The 22,706-nt window shown below is 37.9% G+C and overlaps 1 long non-coding RNA gene and 2 pseudogenes across 1 annotated transcript; 1 reads left to right on the top strand and 2 right to left on the bottom strand.

Moving 5' to 3' along the window:
- Positions 1-8,825: 8,825 nt before the first annotated feature.
- On the bottom strand, positions 8,826-9,993 carry LOC137402036 (uncharacterized; annotated as a pseudogene).
- Positions 9,994-11,929: 1,936 nt separating this feature from the next.
- Positions 11,930-13,954, bottom strand: LOC137402591 (uncharacterized; annotated as a pseudogene).
- Positions 13,955-16,974: 3,020 nt separating this feature from the next.
- Positions 16,975-19,725, top strand: LOC137402223 (uncharacterized). Its single transcript, XR_010979492.1, has 4 exons — positions 16,975-17,113; positions 17,404-17,508; positions 17,685-17,730; positions 19,708-19,725. It is a non-coding gene; the product is annotated as an uncharacterized lncRNA (long non-coding RNA).
- The last annotated feature ends 2,981 nt before the right edge of the window (positions 19,726-22,706 follow it).

The raw sequence follows: 22,706 nt of genomic DNA, 5'->3' as shown, positions 1-22,706 counted from the left end.
ACGAGATTCTCATCATACAGGCTACTCTAGATGTTGATCAGTTTGTGGAGCCCACAATGATTTCAGATATTCAAACTTCTGTTATAGGTAACAGTATAGTCTATATAGCTGGCTACATTGTGCGAAAGCTAACTAAAGTGCTGTCACGTGACATTGGCCGTCGGTCGCTGGTTACCACTGAGTCAAGTATCCAGGACCGACACCTCTATACTCTACTCGAGCTACCAAACAATGGAGGGTTAGTGCGCCCATCAGATGGTGTCATCAGGATCTTGCTAGCTGCGGATCGAAATTTTTGTAGTAATGCAAAGCCAGATCCACTCAATTGTGTGATGTATGTTATCAGTAGTGTAGGATCTAGGGATGTGCTATGCCTTGGGCAACACCATACGAACACAGCATATGATATCTCCAACCACTGTGCTTCCTTGATGCAAAGCCTCATTCAGTCATTTTATGATCTCTGACAGCATCATTATGCTAAAAATCGTACATTCAAACTGCAAGGTGCACCTGCAGCATGAAATACTAACGCAGTACTTTGTAAAGGCCAGTAACAATGTAAGAATTATAATATTTATTTTTAGAGCTACAGATGAATATTATAGTGACACAACAACAGTAAAATAGCAGTACAACAACAGCTCTGTTGTTGTACTGCTATTTTTAACCTGATTTAATTCTGAGAAACTCTGATGCACCTTGGCTCAATATCTAGTGATATACCAATATCCTTTTACAAAGTTTCTGTAATGTGTATGTATAGGTTCAATCATCTGATTACATTAATTCCTGCATTTCTTTGTTTGCATTATTTTGATTATCTTCTATTACAACTGTTTTTATATTCTGTTTAGTTGTTGCAGTAGTTTATTCCATCTTTTACGGATACTGTATTATACATATCATACATTCATGAGATATTATCACTTAAATCTTGAAAGCGGTTTCTGTTTTGGCAGCATATGTGTTGTTTTTATCGAAATATTTTATGTGCTAAGTTTCTCCATTATGGTTTATGCATCTGTATTATAATCTGTAATATAATGGAACAGTTGTTATTTTACCTGAATACATCATTTGCTGGGTTTATGGATCTGTAATACAACGGTTGTATAAATAATATGGTCCACAAAAACCTATTTTACATCCAATTTGTTAAATAACGTGTAGGTACATACTTGGTTACAGCACTGTAGAATAAGCCCATTTGTGAGTTGCCGTATAGCTTATATGCCAACAGCGCCAAAAAGCCAATAAAGCCATGAATCCTATACTGTTAATCTGATAGCTTCAACACCATTGCTTTAGCATCACTCACCTTGACTCCTAGCAGTGTTTCATCATTGCCGTAACATCGTTAGGCCACATAAGACCTCAAAACATGATTACACACCATGCCCCCTCTCCTAGGAAAAGTCCACTTCAGAAGATCTTACTTTGTCTAGTAGACTTGTACCTATCACCTAATGGACTTCTGCTACTACTACTACTACCACTGCTAGATCTCCTATTCAACGTTTCCACTCTCACCAAGTACTCTCTCTCTCTCTCTCTCTCTCTCTCTCTCTCTCTCTCTCTCTCTTCTTCTCCTAAAGCCTGTGAAACCGTAACAAATTTCATCATTCTCACAAAAACTCTCCTCTCTCTTCATGACCTCTCAAAAAATTTCAAGCAGTCTAATAAGCATCAGCTGTCTGGCTCGCAACATCAAACCCTAAGCTTCTCAGTAACTCCATTCCTTGACTACCAATAGCACTTAATAAAGCTAACAGCTTAGTCCTTCCCACAACAAGTGGGACACCACTTGCACTATTGCCCATACGCAATGAAGTAAGGTCACACTCAACTTCAAACTCACTAAGCCAAGACTTAAAAGAACTAGAAACATTTCCACTATCTAGTCTCAACCTAGGGAAAGCGCTGACAACAAGCTTTCTAGCAGCCATATTCACACACAACTATTGTTTCGTGCTAGAAGCGTGGGGATTATTTTGAGAGATAGAAATAAACGCCCATGTGTAGAAGCGTCAAGCTTAACACTACCAGAAAAACTCCAGCGTGCGTGATTTAATTCGTAATTAGTAGTTTACAGGTGAATGATGAAAACAATACTATGGGTGACATTATTGCAGAGCAGTTACCCAGATAATTTAGTGAGTATTGCATATGAGTAATATACTAGCGAGTATGATTAAATATGGTTGTAACCAGATGCACTCAACGACTATAACAACAACCCCTTTCACCACACCTAACAATTGACAACTCAAGGAAACACTATAGCACTGCTACAAAAATGCTACTCTACTACCAATAAAACGTGGCAACACAAACCTACAAATAACAATCACCTACCCGAACAACGCTACGAAGCACAATAGCGTTATTAATTAATATCACCACCCCTCAATGATATAATAGAACACAGTATAACAACATCCCTCAATTGATTAATGTAACAACACAATATCCTGCCTACAACGCTATGTTAAATAACATGCAGGTACATACCTGGTTACAACAGTGTAGAATGAGCCCGTCTGTGAGTTGCCGTATAGCTTATACATATGCCAATAGCACCGAGAAGCCAATAAAACCGTGAATCATATACTGTTAATCTGATAACTTTAACGCCTTGCGCTAGCATCACTCACCTTGACTCCTAGTAGCGTCTCACCATTGCCGTGACATCGTTAGGTTGCATAATACATCACAACACAATTACACACAACACTTATCATTTATTATATCCTACTCCATATGTTATAAATAGGTTTTCTTCTATCAGGGCACTCTAAATGTTGTGTAGGAAATGTTTTCATTAACACCCATGTGGAAAATACCCATACAACATGTATTTTTCTGTCATTTTTCACTGTTTGTTTACATGCAGAACTGATACACAGTTAACTCTCCAATATGGCGCTTGCATCACGTATTGCTATCAGTGTAAAAGTCCCGTAAATGCCATTCTAGGGTTTTAAGTTCAATGAATATTGCATAGCACTCTAATTTACTGAATTTTCCACCTGATGCTGACAGCCACAAAGAAGACGTTAGATAGAAACAGCCATCTAAGACATGTACAGCATTTAAGCCTTTTAAGCTCGCTGTATCCGGTAACCAAGCTATGCCAAACAGAGAGCAGCACGCCTTACCCTGAGTGGAAGAGTGAGAGTGAATGCAACTCGGTCCAAGGCTATTTGCATTGAGCTCCACTATGAGCACTGAAATTGTTTTTTTCCAATAAACTATGCTACTCACGAGCTAGTCATAATTTGAGGTATATTGAGCAAAAATTCAATACCTGTGGAGTCTATTGAAAGCACAATAGTCAATATAGCAGGTAAATCTTATGCTTAATGCCTTAATTGAAAATCCAAATGCGCGTTGTCATTACCATTGGCTAATAAAAAAAAAATAATGATATTATAAAATAAATATAAATATTATTTATATATGTTTATATATTATATAATGATATATGAATATATTAATTGATTTATTACAAATTTTAAATTACACATAATTTTACATTGTTTTAATTTTAAATATTATATCGTACAATAAACAATACTACTGCGTACTACATACAATACGTGAGTGATAAATATATAACTATTGAAATATTTTATCATGTCTTATTTTATTAGTAAGCGTTAGTCACAGTGTAATAATTATATTAATTTATTCAACTACATGTAACATTCGATGTATATTCTACGCATCGGCACCTTGTAACCCTACTAATCACGTGGCTCTCATCATAATATTATGTGTCAGCTTTATCAGCTTTGTATAATATTATGTGTCAGCTTTATCAGCTTTGTATAATATTATGTGTCAGCTTTATCAGCTTTAAATAATATTATGTGTCAGCTTTATCAGCTTTGTATAATATTATGTGTTAGCTTTGTCAGCTTTGTTCAAAACTACGTGTCTTGTACTAACACTTTTCTTTCTGGTCTAGACCTGCGAACAATAAACTGCGTTTCAATTCTCCAAACAATATTCCTTACTTGAGCAACTTATTACCAACATATTACGTAGTGTCAAGAGTCTGCCTACTAGTCAGTCATGGACAGTGGACTGAGGAGGCCACAGCCGCTATCGTTCGAGGGAAATGAGTCTGAAAACTGGAGGATATTTGAGCAAGAATATGACATTTATGTCAATGCCATATATAGTGACAAACCAGAGGCTGCCAGGGCGTATATGCTGCTTAACCTGGCAGGGCCAGAAGCGATAGAGAGGGAACAGTCGTTCACGTGCAATGAAGCAATAGCAGAAGATGCGAAGCATGGCATTGGAGCTGTACCTCAAGAAACCAGGGAGCAGGTAGCAAATTTAAAGCGGAAGTTCAGAGAAATCTGCAGGCCGATCACCAATGTCATTCTAGAATGCCATCGATTTAATGCACGCAGTCAAAAAGAAGGTGAGCCGTTCCAAACTTTCTTAGCAGACATTAGAACTAAAGCTGCGCAATGTGATTTTGGAAACTTGCAAGATGAGTTGTTACGTGACAGAATTGTATCAGGTATCCGTAATGATAATGTATGTAAGCAACTACTCAGAAACAGTGACCTAAAACTAAGCAAAGCTATACAAACTTGTCAGATATACAATTCTTCAGAGCAGAATGCAGCCAGATTCAATAAACCGATCGCAGGCGTAGTAAAACGCAAATCGTATACGCAACGGCCGCGTAACAGTAACACTAACTGTAGTAGTAATCACGCTAAGTTGTCAACGCGACCCAGAACTGAAAGTAGTCATAGCACTTCGTCATGCTGTAACTGTGGGAAACGGCACCTACCAAAACAGTGTCCAGCACGTGGTCGTAAATGTAACAGTTGTGGTAAACTCAATCAGTATGCAAAACTGTGCAGGTCAGGTGCAAAAAAACCAGGAACTGTAGAGGAACTCACAGAATTGTATCACAAAGAGTTTCGTATCGAAACAGTATCACTGCCGTGTAACAATCGTGAAGACATACGAACTCATCTTACTGTCAATGACACCACGCTAGAGATTAAGATTGACACAGGTGCAAAAGTAAATGTAATCTCGCTCGATCAAGTACGCCGTATAGGACAACACAGTAAAATCGACCGATCATGTGCTAGCTCGCTACTAGGCTTTGGAGGTGCTCAGACACCGACAGTAGGATCCGTAGTTGTACCGCACCCTCAGTCGAATATGCGATTCGAAGTAGTCGATAGTGACGCCAGATGCCTACTAGGACTTAGTGATAGTATACAATTAGGGCTTGGAATACTTAGTCAGGAAGTATTCAAAGTAGAGCAAAAACTGCAGGCGCCAGCCAAGCTACTAGAAGACTATCCAGAGTTGTTTGATGGCAAACTAGGTACACTGCCATGTAACTACAAGATAACGATAGATCCAGAAGTAGCACCAGTCATTTGACCTGTCTGCTCTGTACCAGTGCCTCTACATGACAAAGTAGAAGCAGCTCTAAACCGACTAGAGGATCGCGGTATTATCACCAAGGTAACCGAATCTACCAACTGGGTATCCGCACTCGTAGCAATCGCCAAGAAAGACAGTAACGACGTACGTATCTGTATCGACCCGGGTGACCTGAACAAGACTATCAAATGACCTCATCACCACTTAAGACAATCGAACAGGTAGCAGCAAACATACCTGGAGCTAAGCACTTCACTGTAGTCGACACGAAAGAAGCTTTCTACCATATACCACTAGAAGAGAGCTCGTCATACCTTACCACGTTTGGTACACCGTTTGGCAGCTACCGATATCTGTGTATGCCGATGGAACTCTGCTCGTCCTCAGACGTATATCAGCGCACTATAGAACAGCTGCTGACCGACTATCCATGCCAAATAATAATCGATGACATTCTTATAGCTGGTAAGACTGAGGATGAACACGACTCCAACGTAAGGAGAGTAATGACACAACTGCAGGAGATAAACCTCAAACCGTCGCCGTGTAAATGCGAGTATAAGACGACAGAAGTCCAATATGTAGGGCACGTACGAACTGATCAGGGACTGAAACCTGACCTTGCTAGGGTCAAGGCAATCACTGACATGCCAAGCCCAACTAATGTAGAAGAACTACAGAGATTCATGGGCATGGTCAAGTATCTCGCCAAGTTTATACTGCACCTGAGCGAAAAGACCGCTGTACTAAATGACCTACTCCGTAAAGACACAGCATGGACCTGGGAGTCACAGCAGGCACAAGCGCTGAAAGCCATAAAAGACGAGATCGCTAACGCAACAACTCTTACCTACTACGATGTCAATAAGCCAGTAACACTTACCTGCGATGCCTCGCAATCTGGGCTGGAGGCAGCCTGCCTTCAGGACAACAGAGTTGTCAGTTTTGCCTCTCGAGCTATGACGAATACCGAGAAACGCTACTCTCAGATAAAAAAAGAACTGCTGGCTGTAAGATTTGCCTGCAACCGATTCAGAGACTATGTGTTCAGAGACTTTACCGTAGAAACTGACCATCAGCCGCTCGTATCGATTATGAATAAGAAGTTATCTGCAGCGCCTAAGAGACTTCAGAGTATGTTACTACAGCTGAAGCCATATCGTCTAAACATCATATACAAGAAGGGAAAAACACTATATCTTGCTGATACAATGTCTCGTGCCTACCTACCAGACAATGACAATAACGAACACATAGACTTTGACGTACTCGCCGTAACACCGATAACCGACCAGAGGTATCTAGAGCTACAGCAAGCCACAACTAGTGATCCCATACTCAATAAGATAAGTGAACTCATACTGACTGGATGGCCCAGAAAGGAGGCCAGTGTAGCCAAAGATATCAAGCCATATTTCGCATTTCGTGATGAACTAGCTGTTGAGAATGGTGTAGTCTACAGAGGTGAGCGTGTAATCGTACCTCAATCGCTTAAAGACAACTATATCCAGCAGCTCGATCAAGGACATATTGGCATCAAAGCAACCAAGCGACGTGCCAATGACATAGTATTTTGGCCAAGCATGAGTAGTGACATCGACAAAGCACTAGCTCTCTGCAGTATATGCCAGACATCCAGAAATCACCAGCCGAGAGAACCGTTACTATCGTATCCTGTACCTTCGCAGCCGTGGAGCATCGTAGCCACTGACATGTTCTACTGGAGATCGATTACGTATTTGGTGACTGTAGACTCATTCTCAGGCTGGTATGAAATCGACACACTTCGCGACACCTCTGCAGCGACCGTGATTAAGAAACTGAAAGCCCCTTTTGCGAGATTTGGTAGACCAGTGACTCTAATATCAGATTGTGGTCAGCCGTACAGATCAGAGAAGTTCAGAAAATTTATGCGAGCGTGGAATATCGAACACGTAAGATCTAGCCCCTACCACACATGCAGCAATGGACTTGCAGAGAAATCTGTTCAGACAGCCAAACGCCTGATGAGAAGACGTTCAAGGAGGGTGGAGACATCTACACGGCTCTACTTAACCAACGCAACATGCCGAGAAAGGATATGGGCTCGCCAGCTCAGAGAAAAATATCCCGCCAAACTCGCACACCGATACCGACTGCCGAGATGCTCCTACGACCAACAATCATGGACTCTGAGGCAGTGCAACATAATCTGTTACAAGAGCGCGCTCATCAGAAATCATACGCTGATCACTCTGCTGTTACACTTCCGACACTCACACCAGATAATACTGTGAGTAAGGAGACCGACAACGGCTTCTGTGACACCACCGCCACTATTGTCGGAACAGCCAACCCCCAATCGTATGTTGTGCAGCAGAATGGCAAAACATACAGACGTAACCGTCGCCACCTGGTACGCGTACCGACTCCTGATCTCGATGATACTGTGGTTCCACCACCACCTACTATGTCTACCACCTCAGATGACAAGCCAGGTGACCCGCCAGCTCGCTCAACACCCGCCGACTTTGCCGCCGCACCTGGCACTCCGGTGACAGTGACTAAATCAGGGCGTGCAGTTGTTAAACCAATTCGATATCACGACTAGAGGAAGGATGTAACATTCGACGTATATTCTACGCATCGGCGCCTTCTAACCCTACTAATCATGTGGCTCTCATTATAATATTATGTGTCAGCTTTATCAGTTTTGTATAATATTATGTGTTATGTATTAGCTTTATCAGCTTTGTTATGTGTTAGCTTTATCAGCTTTGTTCAAAACTATTTGTTTTGTACTAACACTTTTCTTTCTGGTCTAGATCTGCGAACAATAAACGGCGTTTCAATTCTCCAAACAATATTCCTTACTTGAGCAACTTATTACCAACATATTACACTACATTTTCATTTACTGTACTTATATTAAATTATATTTTATTGTAAAATGTGTATTATATTATATTATATTATTAAATTAATAAATATTAAACTTAAATATGTGTAGGACTATGATATTAAAATTAAATATTTTATAATAACAATAAATCATATAAAAATAATACATCTTCATAGCTTAAAAAGCATGCAACATGCAAAATATTAATTTCAAAATTTCCAATTGAAATACTACTGATACATGATAAAAGGATATCATGTACATGATAATGATGAACTCTTTATTGATTAAAAATAATACAAAAACAGAAAAATACCCTTTTTTGCGGGCCAAGATGAAAGGTTAATATTTGAGAGTGTATAAATACAATCTACAGAGTAATTGTTCCTGTAAAGATTTTTACAGAGTTATAATGGTATAAAATTTACAGAATGATACTTGAAAATAAAGATTGTAGGAGTATTAGATTGGCAATTTGAGGTTTGTATTCTATCATCTAGATTGAGTATTGTTAGAACATCAGTCTTTTCGTGAGATTAAGGAACGAGATGACTGATTTCCAGTTTCCTGGCGAGGGGTTAGTATGGGCTCTGGCGACATCATAGTCTGCACAGAGGTTCATGTAGTGATTCGGTGTTTCTTCTTCTATCAAACAGGTGCATATCGGGGTGTATGTTAGATTTAACCTGTATTGGAAGGAAAGGAGCCTGCTATGACCAGTTAGTACGTCACATTGTGCCCAAACATCCTTTCTGTCGCCATTCAATGGCAATGGGTGGTGGAACAAATGTTCCGGAGTCAGAGTGGAGAGTGGGCCATATGGGCACATACCATTCGTGAGCTGTGCATTCCATTGCCGTATCCATTCATTGTGAATGCAGTCGTTGATCTTGCTTCTTGAAAGATCTTGTGGTTTCAATTCTGTAAGTTTAGTTGTCTGATGGACCAGTTTCCTTATGTCGGAAATGAGTTTAAGGGTGAGTGTGCTACGAGGTGTGTCAGAGAGCATGGATAGGTTATTAGTTTTTACCAATCCTCTGGTAAGTTGTAATCGATCTTTGGTGTATAAAAGGCTTATAGGTGAGATGTTTGCCAGTAAATGTAGTGATTCGCTGGGAGAGTTGTAGTGAGCTCCGAGGAGCAATTTAATAGGACCATGCAACGAGATCTTAGTCTTGTGATCCCATAGAGAGGCACCATAGAGTGCTTTTGGCATGATAACTTGTGTGAGGATTCTTTTTGAGGTGTCTAGGTTAAGCCCAGCATAGATGGAGGATTTCAGCATATCCATGCGTTGAATGAGACATTTGGTACTCATGCTGTATTGTTTCTCAAAGGCCAGGTTTTTATCAATGGTTATACCAAGGACCTTAGAGCAGTTAAAAACTTTTATGGTGTTAGTATTTATGATTGGGGATGTGATATCTCCTTTGTATACCACAATCTCAGTTTTCTGATAGTTAATGAGTAGGCTCTAACGATCTATGCAAGTTTGTATCTGTTGGCAGTTGTTCTCAATTTTCGTCTGAAGTTCTGTCGAGTCTCTTCCAGTCATCAGGACAGTGCAATCATCAGCATCTTGTAAACCTGTACCAGCTATGTTTGACAGCATGTCTCTTATGTATATAATGAAGAGAAGTGGAGATAGCACACTCCCTTGTGGGAGGCCTATCTGACATTTGGATACTGGGTGGATATAGTTGTTGATTTTGAAGTTGATTTCTCGCTTGGAGAGAAAGGAGTCAATGACATGGAGGTAGCTACCTCCCAGTCCTAATTCTTGTAAACGGTAAAACATGTGTTGGTGATTAACTGTGTCAAAAGCCTTTTGAAGGTCTAGGAACAGTGCGGCTGTACATAATTTGTTCTTTGTGTAGTGAGTGGTTTCAGTCAGAAGGTTGAGTAAATACATCAATGTGCCTTTTCCCTGCCTAAATACAAACTGAGAGTTCGGTATTAGTGACCAGGTTTCAACAAGTGGTCTGAGACGTTGTTCCATTATCCTCTTTAGCGTCTTCCCAACGTGAGAGCTTATTATGATAGGTCTGTATGAGCTGACATTCTTATAGTCTGGCTTCCCAGGCTTTCTTAAAAAATGACGAGATTTGATGAATTCCATGGCCATTGATGGGCTGAAAAAACCTTGTTAAATAAGCAGTGCGGGGCAATCAAAAAAAGGTTCATTGTCTATTTTAGAATTTTTGGATGAATTCTATCAGAGTCAGAGCTTTTTTCTGAAGTTTTTAGTTTGGTAAAAGCTTGTGTTATTTCATGAATTGTGATGGATTGACTCAGCTGTTGGAGCTGTTGTTGTATGACGATATGGCAGATTTTTGGGTCAATTTTGGTGGCGTCTGAGAAGAAAAGTTACTTGATCCTCCAAATATTTTGTTGAACATGTGTGCTACCTTGCCTGCGTCGTCTTCAATGATCTCTCCATTTGTGCCGATGAGATCTCCTACAAGGTTCTCTCCCTGTTTATAGAACAAGGACTTGAATTCTTTCCAGAAGTTTTCTCAATTGTGGTAATTGAGTTTCATAGATTTTGATTCAAGGTAACTTTGCTGTGCTGCAGATAGTGTTGCTTTGAATCGTGTTTTGATTTGGTTTAGTTTATCTCCATTTTCATATGAAGATCTATATTTGAACTGTCTTCTTGTCTCCCTGAGTTGTGTTGACAGCTCAGAAAGTTTTTTGTTCCAGTAAGGTTTATTATGGGTGTTAGATACTGCCATTAGAACAAAGAGCTCTTTACACTTGAGTAATATACTCTTAAGGGTCTTCCAGATGTTCTCAGGATCAGATGATGTACAAACATCTGACATGCTTTTCTCACACATTGTTTTGACTGTGCAGCTGAACGAATACCAGTCTGCTTCATTCCATCTATAGTATTTGGTTGGTAGGACTGTGGGTTTGTGTCTGTCAAGTGTAGTGATTATTGGGACATGCCCTCTATAGGGAGTGCCAGTGAATAGTTCAACTGTGTCATCAGTAAACTGATTCCTGCAATGACTGGCAATGTTTCTGGTAGCAATAAATAGGTCAATGAAGCTTGATCCATTGTTGCAAAAAAAGGTGGGTCTGTCATGTTTGTAGACAACCTCTAGGTTTAATCTTTGGATGAAGTCTATTAATGTGACTCCCGCTCGGTTCTGTTTATGATCTCCCCATGATCCATGATGGGCATTAAAGCCACCAAGTAACATAAGACCATCTATTTTCATGTATGGTATCTGGCTAATGATGTTCTGGGTAGTTGCTAGAATTTCTTGTAGTTCATCAGTCCCATCAGGTGGAGCATACACAGAGCAAATGAAGTAGTGAAGGCCTGCAATCTGGCATATAGCAACTATCATGTCTGCATTTAATGGCTCCAATTCTGTGTATCTAGTGACATGGATGTCATTCTTCACCAGCAATGCCACTCCACGTTGTTTAGTGCTAACTGGGTTGGGTCTGGGAATGCATTTCATGTTTGGTAGACTACCATGTGAAAGTTCAGCTTTTTTTGTTTCACAAAGGCAAACTATGTCTAAATCTTTACTCCAGATATATCTATCTAAAGCCATTATAGTATTGTTTGACATGCCATTGATGTTGAGTTGACACACATTAAATGCCATTTTGAAGCTCTTGGTGTCGTTGAGTGATTTTGGCTAGTCTCCTTATGAACTTGTTACATTTGTTTCTCTGATCAGAGCTATGGTTGCCTTCACAGTTTCTACAAGTGGGTTGTTCAGCGCATATTAGATGAGAGCTGACATTGCTGTCATTTCCACAGTGTAGACAGGCTTTTTCACTATCACGTTGGGTTGACGAGTGTCCAAAACGCCAGCGATTTGTACAGTGTCTGACATGGGGTCTCCATTCCAGGGCCTCAACTCTGACATATTGGCTCTGACTGGCTAATTTGATACCTCCCTCAATTGCTTTTGTTAGGTCTTCTGGAGATTTGAAAAATATCTTCACTATTCTGAGCCTTTGTTTGGTGGGACCTTTGGTCATCCTGACAAATGTTGTGTCTGAAAACAACATGTCTAGATAATTCTTGAGATCATCATCATCATTCATATCCAGAAAAACTCCTTTTGCTACGCCTACAGTATTCTTGACTTGTTTGGTGGTGAGTCTGATGCTAGAAGAACCAAATATTTGCCCTGACTTCCATTGTTCTATGATCAATTTCTTCATGCCTTCGGTGGCTACTTGAACCATCAGTTTATTTTTCTTGTGGGGGTAGTGTGTCATCCTGTCAATTATTACTTTGTCTGTGTGCTTACCAATCTCTCTTCTCACTTTGTCATCTGAGTTGGCTTGATCAGTGTTGGTGATGTTCTCTATGATGGCAATTTTCTCTATCTGGAATTGGATGCTTCCAGATTTGCCTGCATTTGATGGAGCTTTTGTGGATGATGGGTTTTCATTTTTGGGTGTTTACTATGTGTCACAGTAGTCTATCCTTCTTCATCATCATGTTTATTCTGATGTTCAACAGCATTATTGACAGTGGTGGACTGAGTTGAAGTGGTTGGGTTGTGTGTTGGGCGTTTTTCGGTTATCTGCTGAAGTTTTTGTAACAGATGGTTTATCTCTGGTCTGACAGTATGTCGCAGGTCGTTGTTTTATTTTTCCAATTTTTCGACACGTTTTTCTATTTCTCTCTGACTTTTCAGGTGAACAGATTCCATGGAAAGAAGTTTTTGTTCTAACTTTTGAATCAAGAGCAGTGCTGTGTTGAGTGAAAGTTCATGTTGTGTACCAATTGTATAGGCTGGCTTAGGAACTGGTGGTTGGATGTATCCCCCTCTTCTAGGGTTGTGGGGTTATGGTATCATCATGTGTAGCTTCACTCAGTATCATGTTGTTATTTGAAGGTTGGTATGTTTCAAATGTGAGTGCTGACATTACATGCTCCTCTCTGTGGTATATTGGTTTGGGGAAGAGCTTCATTGCACTTTTCAGTGCGGCGAGTCTTTTTCTTGAATCCAATTTCTTTTCTTTGGGCAAGAGTGATATGAGTTTAGCCATGTTCTCGAGAGAATAAGATACAGCTAGTTTTCCTTGTATGAAAACAGTACCCGTGTCGAATACTGTGATATATAGTGATTGCTGGTTGTTGCCGAATTGTACACCCTGCTGAATGGAAGTCGGCTCTGTGCTCCATTCATATCGTAAGTTGCTGATCCAATCTTCTTTATATCCAGGATGGCAATATGCAGCAATAGACTCGTGGTGTTGGCAAGTTATTATTTCCTTTGACCTATATGTGTAGATCTTACCTTTCTTGACAACAATTGATTTGTCATCTCCTTTCTTGGGATAACTTTCTTCAATAGCACAGAGTGCTTTGTTCAGTGACATCATAGTGGTTTGACAGGTCAAAACATGATTGGTGGTGTTTTTATCTGGGTGATATCGTTGAGATAGTATAAGGAAATGTTTTCTGGTGAACATAAGGAAGTCCTCATGATCTTCTGGAATATCATCGATTAGTAAAATTTCCTTTGCATGTTTTGAGTCATAACCCTTGCATTCATATTAGTAGTTATTCATGAATTTATCTACACTAAGATTACATGGACATGAGTTGAGGTGAACTTTGTTGAAGTAAGTGGTGATATCTCGGAGTTGTCCCATTTATCTATTTAATTAATTTCTAATTTGAAATAGAATAAGACTTAACAGTGCAAGCTCTGATGCTTCACCATACGGCGTCGACTGTGCCGTTCACAGCAATTTAAGGGAACCGAGACGTAAGTCGGATTTCTACCCCAGCTGCACATGCACTCACAGACACTCTAGCCGTGTTGGGCCTGTTAGGATTCACACCAGCGATTGCTAAAAATAAATTCCTTCCAATTCCAAAATCTAGGAAACTCTCTAATAATCTAATACTATTTTGCTGTATGTGCAATCTCAGTAATATGCATTCTTAATTTTTGCTAAAAATGAGAGGTGTTGTGTGTCTAGTACGTGAAAGAAGTCAATTTCTGTTCAAATTTCTTCTCGAGCAGAATTTGCAGCATCTATTCGCGACCTTCACCTTGTCACCTTTTCATTGTATCATGTACATGTACCATGTACATTATACCTCGTAACCTGGTTAATGTATAACCAATGATATACAGCCCAAATTGGGGCTGTATATCATTGGTATAACATAATATGAGGGGAATTGTGCACTCATGTCTACATTCTGGTGAGTGATTCTTTAGGGAAATATGAGTAAATAGGGCACATTCTGGGCTGTTCATTGGTTACTCTTGTTAGAGCTTTTGCTTCTAAAGAAATTGATATTTTAGAGGCTAAAATTAAAACAATTCTTATTAGCTCAAATGGTATAACTGGATATCCGCCGCCAGTGCTTTACCGGAAGTTGACCGATGCATCCACTCTCACTATTCCACTCAGGCCTTACCGTCTAAACGGCCGCCTAATCCTTTCAACAAAAGGATTAAGTGGGTCCGCATCACTGACCTCTATTACCTAGGTTGTATATATCAGTGGTCCAGATCGGCCTGCTCTCACGTCTAACGAAGTTGCATAGTTCGGGAGCTATCTACCTCTATACCTGAGTTTACGATTACTATGATTAAGATTCTTCTGGTCAGATCTAAAAAAGATAACGATTTGTGAGTTTCTAGACCGCAGTTCCTAACTCGGTTTGAAAACTGTGTAGCTGTGTGGTGATTATATTTGATCAGTAGTACCATGGACGTAAGAAAATAGTTTTGTATAGCTTTAAAAAAAACCTTTGACATCAATGTTAAACGTCCTGCTCTAGCGGGCAATATTTGTTTCTTTTTTGCATTTCTAAAGCGAGCTGCATCGTGGAGCCAGCATGGTGCTGCACGCTTGCAGTCTATCTATCTATCTCTGTAAAATATTTCAAGTGGCCGCTAGGCCTGTAGAAATAAAATGGTGCATTAGGCATAAAAATAAGATCACAAATAAGCATAGACTTATTTATCTAAGTCTGAAGGATAAAAGTATAAGATCGCTTGGTCTAGTTATAAGAGAATCAGATGTTAAAATTTCATCGCACGGTTAAAAAAAGAGTGTTTCATTGCACTTGTATTGATTGTGTGTCTGATATTGGAGCCTCGAGTAAAATAGGATGAGTTCTTAATTACAAATCTATTAAAATCGACCATTAGGTCTTGGCTTAAAATTTTTTGCAGTGTGCTTTCGTCCTTGATGCGTCTTCTCTCTGCAAGTGTTTGCCATCCCATTTTCACCATTTCTGATGATATACTATCAAATTTTCTTAAATTGTTGGCCCACCTAAAAGCTTTTCGGTTAATGGATTCTAAATCTTGTATACTATAATCAAAATGTGGACTCCAGATTTCCGAAGCGTACTCTAGCAGTGGACGACACACACTATAGTATGCTGTCCTTTTGACATTAGGAGATGTTTTCTTAAGGGTCCGCATAAGCAGTCAAAACTCTTCTTGAAAATTAAGAATGATTACTGGCATTAAAGAATGGTTACTGGTGTTTTGCTGGTGCTGTAAATGCTTAGATTTATTCTAGATACTAGAAATATAAGGTATATATATAAAAGAGTGCTAAAAACATAATGCATTGGAAAAATACCACAAAGGTTTACTGCTCTTAATAAAATGTTACGCTGCTAAAAATAGATCATAGACAGATGTTTTATAAGCAACTATGTTCTTGATGACAGTTTGTGTTGCAACAGTGTCTTTTAGTGCAGTCTGTTAAATTTCTAATTGTAATTTTCCTTCGAAATATTGGACTAAGTTTTAGATTTTATTTTACTTATTTTAGGTGGTAGATGTTGCATAAAACTGGCGATTTCCAAGTCGAAATCAACAATCAAGGTATGTCTTTTTGAGGTTGTGATCTAAAGTTGATGTGACGTGATGCTGTCAAAATATCTCTATTTCATTTAATCAGCGGTAAAAGTTCCTCATGGAATTAATTTTATCATAATTTTTGCTACATCAACAATTTAGATATATTTTATAAACATATTATGCAACGCTTAATGGAGCAGAACAGATTTTGCCATATTGTATTATTCGTTAACTTTTTTTATCTTTATCAAATGTTTATTTTCAGTTTCATGCTCTACTAATCCATGATAGTCTCACTAACGCATTAGACAAGCCTGCTGACATTATTATAGTACCAAGACATGATTCTGAGCGAAGTCACTACTCTCTAATGGTTAGTATTCTTATGCTGCACTTTTATACTAAAAGACTATGTCAAGATATTAATTTTGAGAACAATTAGTGTTGCATGGCTGTGCGTAGTTATTATAATTGTTTTAAAATTTTAAAACAGCACATCTTTTATATAGCGTGTAACTTGAATAATATAGCTGTTTTGTAGGCACGGGAATACTTGCTCTGCGTGTATCTATAGCATGCAACTTGCATTAGCTTGCATAGCTTTATATACAAGTTGTATATGGTACTCTGTTTGCAGCTGGTAGATAGGAAACTTGGAAATCTTCATTCAATGGACTCTCTTTCTTACAAAGGACAACAGACCATTGAAAAAAGGTGAGCATGAAATTCTTCACTAGGTTTGTCGGTAAATCTTACAAAAAGCAACAGTTATTGCCTTTGCATTCTAGCATAAATGGTTTAATCCAAAAACTCACTGTTAGCAACAATATTTGCAGGAAGCTTGTTTCTGTTGATGAGAGGTTTGCTGATTATGCTGTGACAGATAGTGAGATGGCGGCTATGCAACAGAAAGATTGTGTAAGCTGTGGACTGTATGTTACCAAGGTGAAGCTGTGGACTGTATGTTATCAAGGTGAGTGACACTCTCATTCGTAGAGGTCTCAAGACTTCAACAATTATCAGTAGGAAACGTCTGGTTGGATTATTTATCTACACATTAACTATTACTAAGGAACCTAGTCCTATTCTGTCAATTTTCATTGTTAACCACAATGTTTTTTCAGCAAAATTAATGTGATTCCTTGTAGGGGGTTACGCAATAATCTTGAACTTTCTAGATATTAGGCAAATTTTTGTTGTTGTTAACTTATTAAAGAATAATTCTAAGAATCTCCATTTTTATAATGTTATTAATATTTTCAGCATGCGCAACGATATGTTGAATCGTTTGAGCTAGAAAATAGAAAAGATGGTGATATGTCTTTAAATCCTTCCACATACCGTAAAGAATTATTGGCAAGTATAAAGGTATGTGAAACAATAACTATTACCAGCAGATTTAGCACATCTGTATATCTTGTATGTAAATAGATGTTAAGATACTTCCTCACTTATTTGGTTTAATTTTCTCAACCTGAACTAACAACTTTTTAACATTTTTGCATTGAATTTCGTTTTTAACCAGTTGTCTTTATTTATGTTAGGAAGATGGTCGAGCATTGGCGGATATCAAGCTCTCTATTGAAGCAGGTAGGTTGAAGATGTAAGCCACATACAGGCTAACAAGTTGTGTATTTGTATCATGTTAATACATAAAACTTATTTTACTGTGTTCACCAATCTAGAGCATGAGAATACTATTCTGATATCTTTAAATAGTATAGTGTTGGCATCTACAGACATTACCTGCTTTATATATATCTAATGCATGTTCTTAACCCTTTGGCTACGGCGCGCTTACAGCCGGGAGAATACCAGCGTACGGAGGCAATTACTAGGGCGATTTGAGCCTTCGGCATGACTGCATAAAAACTGCAGTAACTTACATCACAATTCTGATAGTTACATAAATTAATATGCATAGGAAAGCTGAGAAATTTCTCTACAAGCTGATATTTTTTCTATGCAGATAGCTTGCAAATGCTTTCCAGCTAAAGTCTCAATTTGTTGAAGCTATTAATTTTTTTTGTACACCATTTTCAATTGTATTTTCCTAATCGATAAAGGTGATTGACAATGTTGTATAAATAATACTTGCACGTATTCATAGGTTCTCAACAATTTGCAAAAAAAAATTGGTCGTCAGAGAGCATAGAAAGTGGAGTTATGAGCTCCGATGCATTGCGGGAGCGCCACTCGAAATTCTCAGTGCATGACCCAAAAGACCAGCGAAAAATGGAGGCCTGACAATGTTGCCTAAACTTCGCTATAACTTACATGCAAATTGGAATAAATGAATATGCATTTGAAAGCTTAGAAATTTCTCAACAGGCAGCCATTAATTCCCTGCAAATCGGCCCTGCAAATTTATTCGTCTGTGGATATTTCTATCAACATTGTGATGTGTCAATGGTGCCACCTTTCTATCATAAAACATCGATAACAAATACATTTTTGGAAGCAATAACTCTGAAAATGGTTTATGATAAGCATCTGCACGGTGTCATATGTTTGCAAGAGTTTGCAAAGAAACTGGTTGTCCAAGTCGTCCTTTCCAAGCCAGCAAGCTTTCATCTATAGATATGAATTTACCAGGCAGCGAAACAGAATATAACCGGTCGCATATCATCGCAAAAACATCTAACTTGAAAAATCTATTGCTAGCAGGCTGTTCAAAATTGTCAGCAAAATGCACAGTAGAAAGTAAACTTGCTTCTATTTTTCTTTCTATTTTTAATTTTATTAAAAATCAGTGTAAATAATAAAGGTTTGTGGACCAGTAAGACAACAGGGTAGGCTTTTTGAAAATACTTATGCAAAACTAAATAAATAACTCGCCAAATATCTTTACCATCCACAGGCTCCGAAGCATCACGATGTTTTTGGAGGCCATATTTATTCGTTTCGTTAAATATAACATTGATAATGGCCGATGTTATAAAAAGCTTTAATATTAAAAATACTTATCTGTTTAAAAATTCGAACTTGCTCCTGCCAAGCTGTCAGCAAAATGTAATTTTTTGTTGTTGTAAGTCAGCTCCTCTTTGAAATCCGTAAATACTCCTGGTTTCATCGCCGGCCGTTTCACTCTCACTTTCGCAATCCAATTCACCCTGTTGATCTTATTTTTCACTTTCATCGTCTACCCCACAATCTTCTGACCTGATATCCTTTTCTTCACTTCCAAACCAGTCGATGTCTTCCTCTAAACCAACTTTTTTAGCAGAGCTTGAACAACCGCGTGCGTTCATGATGAATAGATTTCCATAAAAGATCACATCTTTGCAAAGTGTATTGCTTGCACATGCGTATTAGGGATTATTTATACCCTCAAAACAGTATTACAAAGCCAACGGAAATTGATCAAATTACTCATTTTAATGCTGTTTTTTTAATAAATAATATATTTTAAAAAAGGTCCATCGCAGGCCGAATTTTTTCGGGATTCGTTCGCTGAGACAATGCTTGTATTCCGGGTTTTTACGGATTTTGTAAGCAAAGGGTTAACTAAATCAAAACTTTGTGAAGTAGTCTGTAACGTTTTCTATTTATTTATTTGTGTAATAGCCAAGGAAGAATCCACCAGAGGAGCAGTGAAGTGTTTCACGACAACAGAAGATCATGAAGCTACCAACTGGAATGGCAAGGAGCTTACAGAAAACCCTGTGGAATTTCCTGCTGTCTCACTAGATGCTCAGCTTATATATTATAAAATCAAGTACCTGAAGCGCTATAAAACACACCATACTAGTTATGGTGTATTTAATGTAGTTCCAGCCGAAGATTACGAACATTGTCGACAGGAGCATGTATCTGGAATGTATTATGATATTCAGATGGTAAATGAGACCATTTTATATTATCTTAAAGAGAGTAGCTCTGACTATCAGGTCATTAGTCGGCAACTTATTAGACTGAGTCCAGCTGTACTAGAAGCTTACGAGTCATGGTGTAAGAAGTTGACTCCAGAAGATGACAATAGTAGGCCATCTCCAGCATATTATGGTATGGAAAAATCCATTGCGCATAGCTAAACATATGTTTTCTTGGTATGCTTTCCAATGTACACATGTATGCGGATAACTGGCATATCTTCAATATGTTTTAAAACAATATTTTATTGCTTGTTCACACCGGACTATTATTGTGTATTACCTGTTATTTGATGCCCTGATTCAGTAGTAACTACTGTTTTATTAAATTTTATGTTGCATACATTTATATAGTTTAGCCATCCTGTATTTCTAGTCAGTTTGTTTGCATTAGCAGAATGTGCATCAAGACAGTGTGTACTCAGCTGTACTCAGTGTGTACTTTTTCTTTATACAATTTTGCAACTTGGTGTATTCAACTTTTTCAACGGTTTTTCTATTTGGTACATATTAGATTTCGTTGAGAGATGCTATGTAAACCTAAATAATATATAACTTTTACATACAACATACAATGATAATGCCTTCTCATAACTCTAAGCTTGAGTTTGTATGAAGTCATAAAACTTTTATGTAGCCAGGCTAATACTTGCTGCTCAAGTCCACGAAGTTGAAATAAGATAACTGTTTTGTAGCTAGGCTAAAATTTGCTGAAAAGTCAGGTTCCAATATGTATTTAATAGAAATATAACTGTTTTGTAGCTGGGCTAATAATTGCTGAAAAGTCAGGTTCTAACATGTATTTAATAAAAATATAACTGTTTTGTAGCTGGGCTAATATTGCTGAAAAGTCAGGTTCTAATATGTATTTAATAGAAATATAACTGTTTTGTAGTTATGCTAATATTTGCTGAAAAGTCAGGTTCCAATATGTATTTAATAGAAATATAACTGTTTTGTAGCTAGGCTAATATTTGCTGAAAAGTCAGGTTCTAACATGTATTTAATAGAAATATAACTGTTTTGTAGCTGGGCTAATATTTGCTGAAAAATCAGGTTCCAATATGTATTTAATAGAAATATAACTGTTTTGTAGCTGGGCTAATAATTGCTGAAAAGTCAGGTTTTAACATGTATTTAATAGAAATATAACTGTTTTGTAGCTGGGCTAATAATTGCTGAAAAGTCAGGTTCTAGCATGTATTTAATAGAAAAATAACTGTTTTGTAGCTAGGCTAATATTTGCTGAAAAATCAGGTTCCAATATGTATTTAATAGAAATATAACTGTTTTGTAGCTAGGCTTATAATTGCTGAAAAGTCAGGTTCTAATCTGTATTGTAATTAGAAGAAAAAGTATAACTGTTTTGTGGGCAAGCCAAAATCTGCTGTAGTCATATAAAATAACTGCTTTGCAATATAGTACATACGTAATAGTTTGTAATAATATTATCAATGTACAAGCTCTATTCAAGAGTATACTAAAAACCATTTACAACAACGGCCTACTGCAACTACGCAGTACAACTAGCATTAGCAGTTTTGCAGTTCCGTAGAAACGACCTTGTCAACGCGCAGTTATATTGTAGGCGTCAAAATTTATTTCTGTGTACATTCCGCAACCGAGTTAGGAATTGCAGCTAGAAACTCACAAATCGTTATCTTTTTTAGATCTGACCCGCAGTTATATTGTAGGCGTCAAAATTTATTTCTGTGTACATTCCGCAACCGAGTTAGGAATTGCAGCTAGAAACTCACAAATCGTTATCTTTTTTAGATCTGACCTAAGATTCTACGTTCCACTCAGCTCTACTTCACAGAGAAAGGCGACCGGCGAAATGCTCTTGCCTCAAAAATTCCTCCAAAATTCCGGTGGGGCTATTTAGCAAGTGGTAGCTAGGCTAACATGTCGTGATTTGTTTGGTCAGGTATAATTGCAGTGGCTCAAAACCTGGTCAGTTTCTGGGTCGTTTTGTAGAGGTGGAGCTTAATCCGGAAATGCAAATGTTTTGTCGGCACCAAGCGACGAGGTTTTAAGCAAGTGCCAATGTTTAGTCGGTTAGAAATTGAGTCTGTAATCTTTTTATTTTTTGTAACAAAATAAGACATAAACATCGTTTTAGACAAATATTTAATCAAAAATATGAGATCTTTCATCAAACTAGCATAACGTATTCACATAGTTGTTTATCGTAGTTTTGTCGTGTTAAGACGAAATAGTAACATGCTCACGAAACGGAAAAAATTCTTTTCAAAAATACATCATTAATTATTCTGTATTTGTTTATACAGTGTGCATGAAAAATATCTTACATACGTTGTAATATGATTGCACTTACATGTATGTAACGCGGTATTATATAAGTTATTGAATATTTGTGATTATGTTCTAACCAAATAAAATGCACATTGAAACAATTGTCTACCCTGCTACCATTCTGAGAGCTAAAGAAGATTCTATTTCATTTTAGTGTAACTATTTATGTTAGCGTATCGTAAGACAAAGATTGTGAAAAGGCAACAGAAGACATTAGTCTATCTTATCTTTACTACAAACACCGACTTCTCCAACAACTAACTTTATTTAGATTTTGAACATGACCGCACTCTGTAGGTATTCATTTGTCAATTTGCTTATATATTTATTATTTATGTACAGCAATGTATGACCAAAAAAGTTTTCTTGATTTGTTAG

This window comes from Watersipora subatra, chromosome 8 (genome assembly GCF_963576615.1).
Source record: "Watersipora subatra chromosome 8, tzWatSuba1.1, whole genome shotgun sequence".
NCBI lineage: Eukaryota > Metazoa > Bryozoa > Gymnolaemata > Cheilostomatida > Watersiporidae > Watersipora > Watersipora subatra.
The sequence above is the reverse complement of the archived record's forward strand: the minus strand, read 5'-3'. Positions and strand labels throughout refer to the sequence as shown.